This window comes from Spinacia oleracea, chromosome 6, assembly GCF_020520425.1.
Source record: "Spinacia oleracea cultivar Varoflay chromosome 6, BTI_SOV_V1, whole genome shotgun sequence".
Classification (NCBI taxonomy): domain Eukaryota; kingdom Viridiplantae; phylum Streptophyta; class Magnoliopsida; order Caryophyllales; family Amaranthaceae; genus Spinacia; species Spinacia oleracea.
The window spans coordinates 30,908,747-30,924,809 of NC_079492.1; the positions used below are offsets into that span (position 1 = coordinate 30,908,747).

The window sequence follows — 16,063 nt, forward strand, 5'->3', positions numbered from 1 at the left end:
ATATCATTAATCCACTTGAACTGAAGCGGACTCTAGCTAGGCATACAGTTCACTTGATCTCAGTGAATTATTAACTTGTATAATTATTACTGAACCGCATTTATTAGATTTACCATTAAATGCATACTTGGACCAAGGGCATTATTTCCTTCATGATGTCCCCAGGGTCGTGCTGGTACCTGCAACACAAGGAAAAGGAGTTACAAAACCATGACTAATTGGAACAACTGACCTGTTAGGAGTGTTGTATAGGGAATAGTTTCGAGAAGAGTCCGGGCGCATGGGAGTATGGGGGAACACTGCTTGTGGTGGTTGACTGGCCAAAGCTCCTGGTGCTGAAGTGACTAAGTTGATAACGGGTTGGACGACTTTCTGGGAGAAGAGTTGATCCCAAGGTACTTGGGTCGTCGGTGTTGGTCTCTATGCCGGAGCCGAGACGGGTAGGGGCATTGACATGGTTACCATTGGAGGAGGTAATGGACGAGATGCCGGATTAGAGACGGATGCCGACACCATGGTGGATGTCGTCATGCCGACTTGAGATGAGGTGACTTGGGCAGCCGTTGTGGCAGCAACGGTCGCCGATGTACCTGCAGAAAATGTTTGAGCTGGAGGGGGAGGCAACCAACTCGGATTCGAACGGGGCTGACTTGGCAGCGGCTCAAATTCATGGATCTGCTCGAGGATTGGGCCTCCGGGTTCGCCAAAGGGTACATGAGGGGGTTGATCAGGGGCGACGTCCAGGTCCAAGCGGCGGCTCAGCCCAGAGGTGTCCCGCCGATACTGGAACCTAGACCCGGTGGCGATGGAGGCAGCAGATCGGACTTGGGACTGTAGTGCTTCGTTCTCCTTTTGGAGGATGTTGATGCGCTGCTCCATGGCTTCAAAATGACGAGTGATATCGTTGGATGAGCTAGCATTACCGGCCATGGTGATTGGAATGGTATTATCCAGCTGCTTTTGATTGTCAGCCCCACGGTGGGCGCCAAATTGTTTTCGGCAAATTCTACTTAGCGACGAACTTGCCTTGATGATGGTGCTAACAATCGATTGAGCAAGATAATTTAGAGTAACGAGAGTAAGTCGTAAAAGCATAGAATGAGAGTATTATATTTATTTGGTATTTTCTATATGTAAAATAACCTAGCTAAGCCATTTTATAGGCATTACATGATAGAATGTAACGTTTAATCATAAATGTACATAATTGACCATTAAATAGGTAATAACGGCTTGCTTAGGAAAGGTTTTTAACCGCCGCCCTTCCTTTAGCCGTTGAGAGCAAGGTGGAAGGGTGCTTTGTCACGCCCTGCTGGCAGCTACGTATGCTCCACTTGGCATGTCTGGCCACGTCATCAAGAGGGTATTTTCCCCCTAACAGGGTTGCACAACATAATCTGGTCGTGGTAACACTTAGAACGAAGAGTATGTGTTTTGAAACAAACCCCACACATCCTAATCCCCATCCTTTTAAAAGTAACAAAACAAGCAAATTAGTAGAAAAAGAGTGCCTTGTGATTACTTGTGCATCAACGGAGCAGTGACGATGTCGGAGGCGCGTGATCAGATAGGTCATGGTAAGTCCTTGCCCTCCACTATCTTGACACCCACTGAGTGTTAGGTTATGAATAATACAAACAATATAATTCATGCGGAAAAACCATAAAGCCAGAATCCAAATTAATTGCCACATAGTCAATTAGCATAATTTAGGTGACATACAATGTGATGCGTGCCTTCCTTAGCTTCTCCCGAACCGAAGAAAAATAAGTCTTTAGAGCCCCAAACGTTGCCCCTCCGTAGAAAGTCCACACCAAGTTAGGATCCGCTTTAGGTTTAACCAACTAGGATTTTACTTAAGGTTTTATGTGTTCGGGTAGGCTTGTATTATGTTCTCCCTTGAACACAATGGGAATAAAGAATATGATTTTAATTCAATTGATGTGTTATAATTATGAGGACCTAGCCTTATATTTATAGTGTAGGAAATAAGTAATTTGAGTTTTACTAGGAATAGAATTACCAACCCTACTAGGATTGAAATTCTTATTCAATTAGAATTGCAACATTAATTAAACTCTTAATTATTTGGATTCTAGTAAAACTAGGAATACTTAATCCAAGGTTACTTGGAAATTAAGCAATCGGATATTTCTTGGCGCCCAAGACGAACAACCCAACGCAGCCACGATGGGCCACGTGGGTGTGCGTGCTGCCTCGGCCCATGCCTCGGCAGGCCTTGCACACGATGCTCGCAGGCTGGGCGGAGCCCATGCGCTGCTGCCTTGCCGCAGGCTTGGCGCGGCCCATGAGATGCCGCCTTGCTTGCAGCTTGGCGCGGCCCATGAGGCCACTTCCTTGCTTGTAGCTTGGCGCGGTCCATGGCTGCTGCCTGGCTCGTCGAGCGATGGGCCGACTCGCTTGCCAGCTTGTCGCTCGTCGAGCTTCCGATTCGTTTTCCGATTCCGGAATTCATTTCCGTTTCGTACAAATATTTATGTTTCGTTAATATTTCCGATTCCAGAAATAATTTCCTTTTCCAACAATATTTCCGATTCCGGCAATATTTCCATTTCTGGCAATATTTCCGATTCCGACAATATTTCTATTTCCGATAATATTTTCCGATACGAGCCATGTTTCTGTTTCCGGCAACATCTACGACTTGGATAATATTTATATTTCTGTTATGAACCATATTCCCGTTTCCGGCAATATCATCATTTCCGGAGTATTCTTTATTTTGCCTTTTGACGATTTCAGCTCCCACTGGAAACGAGATCCGTCGTTTCCGAATGTTCATAAATGGAGTACTTAATGAATAATATATTCACTTAAATACTTGATCCGTTCACGTACTATTTGTGTGACCCTATGGGTTCAGTCAAGAGTAAATTGTGGATTAATATTATTAATTCCACTTGAACTGAAGCGGCCTCTAGCTAGGCATTCAGTTCACTTGATCTCACTGAATTTATTAACTTGTTAATTAATACTGAACCACATTTATTAGACTTAGCATTAAATGCATACTTGGACCAAGGGCATTGTTTCCTTAACTGAGATCCACATATGGACAATGGAACCTTACAACATCAGGGGACATCGGATGGAGATACATGACAAGCTAAAAAAACCCACACAAACCATACAATCCGCTGCTTTGGACATAAAACAACGCTCCCCTCACCCCTGCTGCTCCTGAAGTTTCCAGCGTTATTCAAAGGTCCATGTGCTCAAGAATTTCGCAATCTCATGCCTGGAAATGAAGCTTTTCTCGCCTATGTGACCGTTGTTCAATTCACTGAAAATTAGAGACGCTGCTGCCGGTGAATCATGCCACAATTATCGCGCTACTCGAGATCACAAAAGACCCACCTGAATGTTGTTCAACTCACCGGCTACTAGAGATCCACCATTGCCGATGATTCACGTTGTACCTGATAACACAAAATACCCTACTGCAACAAAATTCCGTTTAGTGCACCTAAAATCGCCGTTTGTAACGCCCACCTTTAAGTTCAGTAGGTTCCTGTTGGTGAGATGGAACGGCGGGAAAACCCGGACCCCCTTATCGCTCTCTGATCGCTAACCTAACCGCCCAATACGCTGCTTATTATTATAATATTATTATATCGATTTGTGCAGAAAATATTTAGATCATGTCCAAATCAACGTGAAATCCGACTTTAACCCAAGATGACCCACTTTTGTAGTCATCCGACCCGGTTTTTATCATTAGGATAAATTGAAATCTCATAAGCCAGATTTTATGCTAAAAAATGAGGTGAAAAATTATTTGCTGCCGGAAATTAGGTAGGAGAGAGGTAGACAAGTCTACGAGTAAAGTGTAGGTCATTGGATAATAAATTAATTAATTTTACTGCTTCAACTTCTTTTGTTAATTTTATTGTCTTAGATTTGACTTTAAAGATTTGAAGATGATGCAATAATCTGCCGCCACGCCGCTTCAATTTTAATACACCAAACAAATCAGTGCTTAACATGAGCGAATCTTCATGCAATTTTCGGATGATGGAGATTGCCACTGCCAACTTGCCAAGACCGGGTCTATTTTTAATAAAACTAGTATTTTGACCCGTGCATGCACGGGACTACGGGAGCATCCTATTTATAAAGTGTTAAAAACTTATATCGTTCGAGATACAATTTTTAGATATCATAAAATATATTTTTTGTGGTACATTCACAAATATTTGGTTAATTTAAGATACAAATAAATATAAATATTTTAGGTTTATCACTGTACTCTCTTTCTACTTAATTTAAGGTTTAAAATCAAACTACACAAAATTCAGGAGTAACAATCAACAACCGTGGAAATGTGATATATAATATAATTTCTTCTAAAATAGCAAAGAGTGAGAAATGATTATATATTGATTAAACTAATATAAATAAATGGAAAAAAATGAAGACGTAGTCATAAAAAAAGTAAAAATACATAAAATGAAAGCATATTACCTTTGAAAATGTATGTTGATTTAGTTGATTGTGTGAATGATATAACGAAAAATACTTGGTAATCATATTTGTTTATAAGGGGGTACGGGAGATGAGAAGTTGATGGTTTATTAGAAAAAATGCTTAGTTTTCTTGTAATCTTACTATTTTTGAAGTTAAGAATTTAAAAAGATTATTAAGTTATAAGTATTAATGTTTATTGATATGTGATTATTTATTTCTATGTTTTTATTATGAGTGTCTTTTAATTAAGTTTTTATTTTTTTCATATACAAGGGTGTCTTTTGAGTTTCAACAATTTTTTTTTGAGTTTTCACAATTTTAATTCAAGTATTAATAATATTGAATAACATTTGATTAATGTGGCAATGAAAAAAAAATAAAAAAAAGATGAAGAGGATGGAGAAGTGGACACATGTCACACATGTGGCTATGGTTTGGATTAATGTGGCAATGAAAAAGAAAGAAAAAAAGATGAAGAGGATGGAGAAGTGGACACATGTCACACATGTGGCTATGGTTTGGGTTTTTAAATACTAGGTATAGAGGTATAGATATAGATATATTTTTATTATTGCATCTTAACCTGAAATAAGATGTTAAATAATAGGCTTTAATTATAAAATACTTTAGGCTTTATTATAAAATACTTTAGGCCGTTCTCCTACATGTTTATCGTCAGTGGCGGATTTAGGATTTTGGGTTAGGGGTGACCAGTGGCGGTGCCAGGAATTTTTCCTTAAGGGTTCGGAATTCTTGGACGCATATAATAAAATCATAATCCGAAATCCAAATTACAACTAATAATTCGTGGGGCAAATATTCTATTACAATAACGAAAAAAAATTACAATTGAATTCGACGAGTTTTCATATTTTGAAAGCTATTTTGTGACTTTAAAATATGGTTTTTCTAAAAATGTTCTATACCCTTCATCTCTTATAAACGAAATCAACCTACTCAAAATCATAGATTTCAATTTAGCAATTACAACAAAATATTTAAATTTCAAACCCTAACTTCCTAAATTGTAAAGCAACAAATAAATTATACTCTAAACTAAATCTAACTTATCTACCATTGATATTGAACATTCTAGTCACGAATTCATCTATTGCTCAAACAATTTTAATTCAATATTTCAAATTTTCAATTAAATAAATTTGCAAAATCAAGGAAATTAATGAGTAGATTTTATACCTTTGAGGGGGAGATGAGAGAATGAGAGTTGCCGAGTTTCCGCCGACCACCTTGCCGCGCCAACCAGTCGACCACCTTGCCACGCCAGACCAGAGAGGAGAGGAGAGGAGAGTTAGCCATTTTTTTGGGAGGGGTAAGAAAAAAAAGCCATGAACCAGAATAGAAGAGTTTTCCCCACCTATGAGTAAATATTTCGTAGTAGCCTCATTAGACCGTACACCTGCCCTTGGGAGGGGAACAACAGCTGGAAACGGATGCTAATACCCCGTAGGCTCTTTTATCCTCAACTAGTGGACCGACATTCAATGCGGGTCGTCTTATGAACTAATTGTTCTACACTTCTTACTTGGTGTAGCTTGTTATATGGGTCGTGGATCTAGTGAAATAAAAAGTGAAAAAGATTCAAGAATAAAAAATCCAAAGAATTTCTTTTACATATCCACCTAGTTTATCAATTTTCTGGGCGCATGATTCATTATGACAGGAGCTTTTGCTCATGGAGCTGGAATCCGTGTTATCAAAGGATTTCCCGCTATTATTTTTAGTATGGTTATTTGGGTTTTAGACTTTTAGGAATTGGGGATTTTCGGTTTTTTCGTGAGTTTACAGTAAATAAGAAAGAGAGTTAGAGTTACTATTTTAGAAAACCAAAATAAAAGAAAGAGGAAAAGCCGAAAAAAGTTAAGAAAGGGGTTCGATCCCCTGACATTTGTTTTGGTTAGTAAATCAAAAACCACTGCAGCCCTCCTTTTATTTGTGTCAAATGGCGCGTTTGCTTCATATTGACCCCTTTTTTTGTTTTTTAAAATCTGCAAGTTATTTTTTTTGCTAGTAAGGGTTCAGTTGAACCCACTGAACCCTTACTAGCACCGCCACTGGGGGTGACACAAAAGTAGACAAGTATTTTGTAGTTATAGAATATATACAAAAAAAATGTTGTACGTTTTGGAATAAAGTGTAGTTACGAAGAGAGGGTAACTTGTAGCTACAGGTCGAAGATATTTTTCACGATATTAATTTTGTATCAATATATAGATGGTAGATCGTCCAAAGTTCAAATTGATTGAGATTGTTTTTATAAATATATCGTTATTAGTTAAAAGAATCATAAAGAATTATATTTTAAGGGATTATTATTATAATAGAATAGTAATTGATTGATTTTATTTTGTTCTGGCGGAACAAACTTTTCTTTAAGTGTAGTCCAACTGAATAAAAACGACTGAAAAAATTCTATAATTTGTGTAGAAATTTAAGAAGATAAAAAAAAATTTAAAAATACAAACAAAGATTTTATTAGAAACAATTAAAAGAATCCATCCAAAAAAACGATTAATAAAAAAAAGATAAAAAGAAAAATAAAATGTACAAATGGAGGAGAAACAAAAATGAAAAATACAAACAATGAATTTATTAGAAACGATTAAAAGATTTCCATTAAAAAAAACGATTTATAAAAAAAAGGAAAAAAAAAGACAAATAAAATGTACAAATGGAGGAGAAAAAAATGGCCCTTGAAGGGATTCAAACCTTAGATCTCGCACCCAGGTTACTTTATTTATGATTCACTTTGTTGACCATTACAACAAGACCCATCTATGTGTCTTATGAGCAAGGTTAATGTATATAGCATTCGCTTAATTGCTTTTACAACATGTTCAGTTTTTTTTTTCGGGGGTGGCACGTGCCCCCCTTTCCTCAACGTGAGTCCGCCACTGTTTATCGTTCTATAACGTTTATAAAATGGGTATAAAGATTTTTTTATGCTTAGTTAAGAAGGGTTGTCTGGCATATGAGGTTCTCTATGCACAAAAGAATTACAACCAATATTGATTATGCATACAAGAATTACAACCAATATTGATTATATTAACCACATTATAACAAAATTCACCCAACTTTTTTGAACAACAAAAAAATATTGAGCTGAAAATGAAACTGTAGACACCTACTTTTGTCCCCATTTCCGAAAGGGAAGGTTCGATGATGAGAACATAAATCTCCACTTGGCAACGCATCTCCAATAAAATAAACGAATCTCAATCACCCTTTCATTTCAGTCAAAACTGCTATTTATAGAAACCTGCTAAGAATAGTAACCGCCGTAAAAGGTAGTTGTTAAAAGTGGCAAGTCATAAAAGATAGAAACCTGTCAAAATTAGGTGTTGCACTCCAACATAAATCCTAAAAGAGATAGAATTTGCATTCTTGGTATAATTCGAAAATAAGAGTTACGTATTGATTAAATTCCTAACGAACCTAGAGTTCGTAACGGGCCCAGACGCATTCCGTCATAAAGTTAATACGCACTAAAAGACTCGGATAAATCTCAAAAGCTCCGTGTTCTAAGAGTCCAAATCTGACAAAGAACTCGGCCCAGATCCCATTTTCAACGCCTGGATCTGGGCGCCGAAATCTTCGGCGCCCAGCCCTGGGCGCTGAAAATGCCTGGGGCCATTTCATCTCCGGATTCTTTTTGGATCCGTATCTTAAAATCTATCTTTCCACACACCCTTTTCCTATAAATACAGCCTCAAAACCGACGTGAAAAGGATACAATTGCATAACCTGAGTATTGACTCTAGCCTTAAGCCTAAGCCTCACGCTGCGAAATTGATCCAGCGTTCTGTCGCAATCGACCCAAAAGTCGAACAGAACGTATCCTGCCCCTTGTAGCTTGATGAATTAAGCCTAAATACTGGAACATTGCTTGAAAACCCGAGATTCGTTAAATAAAAGGAGAAATAGCAAAGCCAAGTGGTTAGTTTTCTGAGAACCACAACGCACCTCTCAAGGGTGCGTTGTAATGTGTCCCTCATATGATTTAATCGCTTTCATCACCCTTTTATAAAATTGTCAAACTATTAATTTGATTGATCTATCACGCCTAATAAGATAATACCTTGGACAATTGAATTATCATGCTAGGTACCTTAAATCAATCTAAATAAGATAATCACGACCGATTTAGTGTTATATGTTGCATATTGCTAAAATCAATTCAGAATAGCTTAATAGTTTAACGCATGTCCCTTCAATTATTTATGCTGAGCTAGTAAGGATAACCTGCCTCTGGAGTATTATCGATGAGCACTCCTCTCGGTAGCTACAGTCCCCAGAACTCTCAATCTCTGCCCTGCGGGTGTACGTTGAGCGATCCCCACACCAGAGATCACAAGGGAACCTATGGCCGTCGTTGTCGAACATAATTGCACTCCCTTTATGTCACGATAACCGGGTTTTGTCATTTTTTCTCATTATCGTTAAAAACTGAATGGCGACTCCTATATTACTAGTTGATTGGGTGTAAACTCACAGGAAATCCAACTACACTTGATCTGACGACGTCACGCCCACGAAGGACGAGGTCACGAATTAGCCTCGTACTTTTTCCACCCCTCACAGAAACGCAAATGTATAAAGTACATTAATCTTAAGTTTGAAATTCCAATTTCAGATATGTAATCTGATAAAAAAATCACGTCATATCCAAAATCATATATTTCTCCGTCACTCTTTGTTTTCGTAATTGTAATGTTGTCTGTGGTACACCTCTATTTTGACCCTTTGTGCAAGGCTGCAAAACCAAAATCAAATCATCACAATTGACCAGTAACACGTGCATGTGCTTTAACTTAACTGAATTGCTGAAGGGACAAATACCTGATCATTTAAGAAGTAACATTGCAAGACGTACTTTTCGGATATAAATAACAACTTTATCATATAATTGCACAGCATAAAAATAACAATTCGGAAGAAATGGAGAAACCTGATACTAAATGTAGGTAAGTGTAAGTTTAATAGTAACATTTAAGAAAATAAAAGACCAAATTAACCTTAATATAGTGTATTTTATGAATCTGATCACCTTAGATAACATATATAGATTACTAGTCTTATATGCACGCGATGCGTGCGAGATTGTATAAAAAACTAAAAAATGTGTTATTATAACTAATCACAGTAAATAATATGAAGAAAAATCTAAATTGTACTGCCCAAGTAAAACAAAATAAATATATTCAACTATTACAATTTCCCAGGCAATACATGTAAATACATAACTCCAATCACAAGTAAACATTTTCTGTTGGTCATAATTACATATTTCCCCCAAGCAAGAGGTATGTTCTTTTTTTCATTGAACTCCTCACTCGTTCCTGCTACTCGTGCACTTCATTAATGCTCGAGGGATGGAAATAGGTCGGATATGGGATTGCAAATTCATTGTTTTCATAAGGTTTTTTGATTCAATTGTTAATACTGTCATGACTTCAGACAACCTCATGAGGTTGCTACCCCAACTATCAGTACAATTACCACCACCTATCCTAATGAAATCCCAACTGATTCTTCCTGCAACAAAGAAGTGATCCATACCCAAGTCACAAAATCCAAGGCTGTTGCATCCCTTACAGAGCAGTTTGCCATGCTCCACAGAAAACGGTTGATCTCTAAACCAAGATAAAATGGGAGATAAACTATTGAGGCTAAGGAATAATTCTTAGTTAAGCACTCATACTGCTTCATTCTACTGTGGAATATCATAGAGAACATAAACTAGTTAGTATTGTACCAACTTTTCTTGTTGATTAGAGGCCCTAAACCGCCATTACTCACATAAGGGGAGAAATTAATCCATTTTGAAAGAGTATGACAGTTTATAAGCAAGTCTTGGTTAAACCTTGGAGGAAGATCATGTATGTAAATGTAATGGCCCGAGCAATTACGATTTTGCATGAGGTTTCAACACAATCCACACCGTGAATTTGCTTGTAACCTTTAGAAACTAATCTAGCTTTGTGTGTGAAGACACAATTCCATGTTTGATGGTTTTTATCCTTAAAACCAATTTGCAACCAATAGGTGTGAAACTATTCTTGCAAATCAACAAAATTTTAATTTTGTCATCAAAACACTAAGTATGTTTTATGGCCTTTAACCAATTAAAGATTAAGTCTATATATGGCCTCTAACCATTTTAGGGAATCTATATTTCGTCATAGTTTCTTACAAGTCACAAACTTATTACCATTCTTGATAATAGTTTGACTACAAGTTGTAGGATTCTTCACTATCTAATAGAAGAATCTCATAGTTTCAGTGACCTGAACTCTATGCCTACATGGGTTTAGAACATCAAACAATAGAATATCAATAGCCACTTGAAAGTCCTTTGAATATTCTGTTCTCCTTGAAGCACTTGTAAAGTCTTCTAAGAGATGTATATTCTTTAAAGCGACTTCTAAAGTCCTTAAAGAATAAGTGTTCGGATTTTCTAAAGAACTTCGAAAAGCCTCCGGAATGTCCGTTTATGTTTGTTGTTCTCCTCGAAGACTTTCGAGGTCTATTTTCTCCCACTTGTCATTTTGGAAACGAATCTCCAAAAGGACACTATTTCGAGCAAACAAACATTATGTTCTCAAAAATTCGAGGTAGAAACAATACCCTTGTGTCTCATCACAATGAAATATATATCTATACTTGGGCCTTAGTTTTTCGAATAACAAACACTAAGCTCCCATTGAGTTTAGCAACTCTCTCTCTCTCTCTCTTTCTCTCTCTCTCTCTCTCTCTCTCTCTCTCTCTCTCTCTCTCTATATATATATATATATATATATATATATATATATATATATATATATATATATATATATATATATATATATATATGTATAATTGAAAAAGTATTCTGAAATTATTATTCAATAGCTTTGACGAATTTGGTTTAGTTTGGTTGTAGTTGAGCATTTTGTTTTAGAAATTATAGGAAAATTCTTTATGATTCATCATTGATCGAATCAAGTACCAATTGACTTCGATCATTCCAATTTAGATAAACCATATCTTATGGAGCTCGATCGTGAAATTACAACACACAATCATTGATGGTCATTCTTGATTTAAGTAATCATCAACATGATCTAACCTAGATCTTTATGATTTCTTGCCAAGTGGATTTTATACTTCTGAATCTTTGAACTAGCCAAACAGATTCAAATTTATATCACATTGAGTAAATAAACCTATATTCACTCTAATTCAGGTGAAATAATGAAGTTATAAAATCTTTCTTTAACTTTGAACTCTATTGTCTAGGTGTTCTAACAATAGTTCATATCTTTTGTTACTTTCAACAAGTAAGACTAGTTTGTCTTGAATTGATCTAGAAATCAATCTACTTTCAAAAGTCCATCAAAATAAAGCTTTTGAATGTTAGCTTGTCGACATGGTCTAAGCAACAGTGCTAAAGGTTTGTGGAACTCAAATCAAGGGATTGATTTGAACCTAGTAAACTTCTTATTTTTAAAGAGTTGTTTGTTTTAATCAAGCATACATGACTCAATCATTAAATGACCATTTCATTCAAATATACAAATAAATATTGTTTTTGTTTTTCTTGAATGCGAGTCTTTCTGTGTTTGAAGCAGAAATTTAGGTATGCTGATTATGGAACAAAATAGCCATTAAGTTTGATGAGCGGCATTTATGTCGCTCTAGGCTTAGGATTTTATAGAATTTTACTATGCTTTTTGATAGTTTTGTATAGTTTTGTTGCATTTTCATCCCCTTATTCCATCTATGCACTTTTTAGGTAAAATGTTCGAAAATGATGGAAAAGAGTTGAAGTTTGCTCGAATCAAGCCCGTGCAATCGCACAGGAATTCTGTGTGTTCGCACGGGTCAGCAGACTTGGCTTCAAAGTCAATCAGGCTCGTGCGCTCATGCGCTCGTGCTCCAGGAATGTGTGTTCGCATGAAACCGAAAAAACGATGCAGGAACTATTTGGGATATCGTGCGATCGCACTATGAATGAGCCCGCTCGCACGGATTTTTGGTGAGCTCGCACTGAATTTCCTTGCGAGCACATGAAGAATTTGGAAAATTTGGCTAAGTCAAGACCGTGCGATCGCACGGTTTGTGAGACCGTTCGCACAGTTCGAAGAAGAGAATCGTCGCTGAGAACGATCGCACGGAATCAGGGCCCGCTCGCAGTGATGCGATCGCATCTGGGTCTGCTCGATCGCACAGCTGCACGGGCTAACCTTTTTGAGTTTAAATTTCTATTTTTTTAGGGGTTTGTATAAATAGAATTTTCATTTTTTATAATTAACAATTAATTTCAGAAATAGAATTTAGGAAGTTTTAGAAGGTTTGCTCTTCAAGCTAGTTTTCTAGAGAGAGAAACTCCATTGATTTGAAGCTTCAAGTTGTAATTTCTTCAACTCTTCTCAATTCCTTGCAATTTAATTCAAGTTCTTAGTTCTTTGTTCATGCTATTTTGTTATTGTTCTTCAACTTCTTGAATTTCTCTTTGCTATGATTTTAGTTTCATTGATTCTCAATTCTTAGTTGATTTTGCAATTGAATGTTCAACTTCTTGATTCTTTCCTTCTACTCCTTCAATTTCATAATTGCTTGCTTAGAATCCATGAATTTCTTAGTTTTAAGCTTGTGTAGTGAGTAGTTTTAGGTTAGGGAAAGGGGAGAATCTAGGGGTTTAATTAGGGGAAATTGATGATTGAATTGATGATTGATTGTTGTAATTAAATATGATTTGGTGATAGGATATCCATGCCTAATTGAGTGGTAGTTGCAAATGCTATTTGATTGGGATTTGATTGGATTGCATAAGCTAGGTTTGGCAAGACATTGTGAGCCTAACTTGTGTAAGTGAATAGTGGTGCCTACTATATGCAAGTTTGTTTAGTCTAGGATTAAGCGAAAGCTCTTCCGTAGATTAGACGCTTCGCGTTCCCCATCCGAGAGGTGGCGGGTTCGTCATTCGATTCTATTTGCCTATACACCAAGTCGTTGCATGATCATGATTGCTTAATTGTTTAGTTCATTTCCCCCGATTTCCCTAGGCTATCCCCGACTCCCTAGAATTTCCCTTTATTGATTCAATTCGTATAATTGTTAGCTTTAGCTTTCTAGAATACAATTCAAACACACTCTTGTTCAAACTAGCTTAATACCTAAACTCAATGACCACCGTTTCTATGGGACGATCCCTATACTTGCCGCTATAGCAATATAGCCGGTTAGTTTAGTGGTTTTATAAATTTTGTTTGGTCGGGTGGATTTCTTTTCAACGACGGAAAAACACCCTATCAAAATGGCGCCGTTGCTGGGGAACGATCGTTGTTATTGAGTTTGGTTGAGACTAGTTTACCATTAGAAAAATACAAAAATATTGCATTCTTGTTTTCTTTCTTTTCCTTTGCAATACTCACGTGTTTCTTTGAGTTTTTATGCTTGATAGAGGTTGAGCACGTCAAAGGTCTTTCCATCCTCTTGACCTTGAATTGGAGAGGACATTAAGGAGATTAAGGCGCGTTCGAACTCGCTCATCAAGCCACAACCGGTTTGAATCCTTGAGTGTAGGCGTCGAACAAGAAGAGAGCGAGCAAGCTTTTGAAACCATGGCTCTCCCGGTTAAGAATTTGGGTATACCGGGAGAATTTGAAGCAACATGTGGTATCCATGCTCCCACAACTAATGCCAATAACTTTGAGATCAAGCCCGCTTTGATCAACTTGGTTCAAAGCCATCCTTTTTGTGGAAAGAGCAACGAGTCACCACACGAGCACCTAAAGCAATTCGAACATTATTGTGATACAATCAAACACAATGGTGTGACTTTGGACTATGTGCGGTTGACTCTATTCCGTTTTTCTCTCCTTGGGCGAGCTAGCGATTGGCTTGACAAGGAGGTCAAGCCAAATTCACTTCGCACTTGGAACGAAGTGACTAACGCATTTTTGAGCAAGTTCTACTCCCATGGAAAGACGGCGGAATATCGCCACAAGATTCAATCATTTGAGCAAAAGCGGGATGAAACGCTTTTTGAAGCTTGGGACCGATTCAAAGAATACCAAAGGGAATGCCCTCACCATGGGATCCCTAAGTGGTTGTTACTTTAAACCTTCTACTTGGGATTGAGCCCATCCTCCAAGACGAGTCTAGATGCGGGGCCGGGTGGTCCCATCATGAACAAGACCGAAGATCAAATTGAGGAGATAATTGAGGATGTGGTCCAAAATTATCAAGCTTGGCATGTTGGTGCAAGGGACTATAATGGCAAGGGTAGGAATGATGATGGTAAAGGGTTGGTGTATGCTATGGAGCAAGCTAGGATCATTGAAAAGCTTAGCTCGAGATTGGAAAATCTAGAGAGCACACCAAGTCAACCACCATCACCATCGACAATTCCACCACCTTCGGCTACTCTTCTCACCAAGGGGAAGAGCAAGGTGAGTTCCTATGACACAATACCTCCGTGCACTTCTTTTTGTGATAATTGCCAAGATTATAGTCACTTCCCCAATGCTTGTCCCTTGGTTAATAATGTGTCTTATATGGACTATGGCCCTTCTTGTGAAGGAGAATTTGATATGGAATATGTTCATGCCTTGAATGAGAGGTCTAGAAATGATAACCCCAACAATCAATACTTTGCTAGGCAATCACCTAGAGGCCCCCCTATGTATGGATCCCACCAAGGCTATGGCCAAGGAAGTGGGTATGATAGCCAAGGCCGAGGTGGCTATAGGGCGCAAGGCTATCAAGGCCAAGCACCCTATGGTCAATCTCATGGTCTTGGAAATCAAGGCCAATACAATCAAGGTAGTTATAATCCCAACCATCAAGGTGGAGGGGGTTACAACTACTCTTATGGGAAATTTAGGGGTGCCTCTAGTGGGGGTTATCCGTTGAGCTCGGGAGGTCAATATGGTGTTTCTCAACTTACACCTCCCGGATTCAATGGGCCAAGGACCTATGGCAACCAATTCCAACAAAACCTTAGTGGTTATGGCAACGCACCTCCACCGTTCCCGCCTCTCAAGTCTAACCTTGAGGCTCTCATGGAGTCGTTTGTGGGGGCGCAAGCCAAGAAGAATGTTGAGTTTGAGGATGGATTCAAGCAATCCAACACTCACTTGAAGATTATTGAGACCCAACTAGCACAACTAGCTAGCACCATCAAAGAGCAACAAGTGCATACTAGTCTCCCACCCCAAGGTCAAGCACCTAAACAAATGTATTCGGTTGTGACTCGGAGTGGGATGATTCTAGATGACGGTGCTAAGCTAGTTGATGCACCTTGCTCTAGGGGTGAGGATTCTAAGGGGAATGAGTCTCCGGACTGTGATATTGCGGAAGAGGAGTCTCATATCGTGTGATTGATGGTGTTAAGTCGACGGGGACTACTCTTCCTCCTCTCCCAATTCCTCCTCCCCCCTACCCTCAAAGATTTGCTGGAAAAACGCTTGATGATCAATTTCACAAGTTTTGGGAAACCATTAGCAAGCTATATGAGTCATTATCTTTCACCGAGGCACTCAAACAAATGCCTCACTATTCTAGATTC

General features: G+C 38.0%; 1 non-coding gene across 1 annotated transcript; it reads right to left on the reverse strand.

Annotated features, from left to right (window-relative positions):
- Nucleotides 1–14,490: 14,490 nt before the first annotated feature.
- On the reverse strand, nt 14,491–14,593 carry LOC130464528 (small nucleolar RNA R71). Its single transcript, XR_008924931.1, has one exon. It is a non-coding gene; the product is annotated as a small nucleolar RNA R71 (small nucleolar RNA).
- Between the last annotated feature and the right edge of the window lie 1,470 nt (nt 14,594–16,063).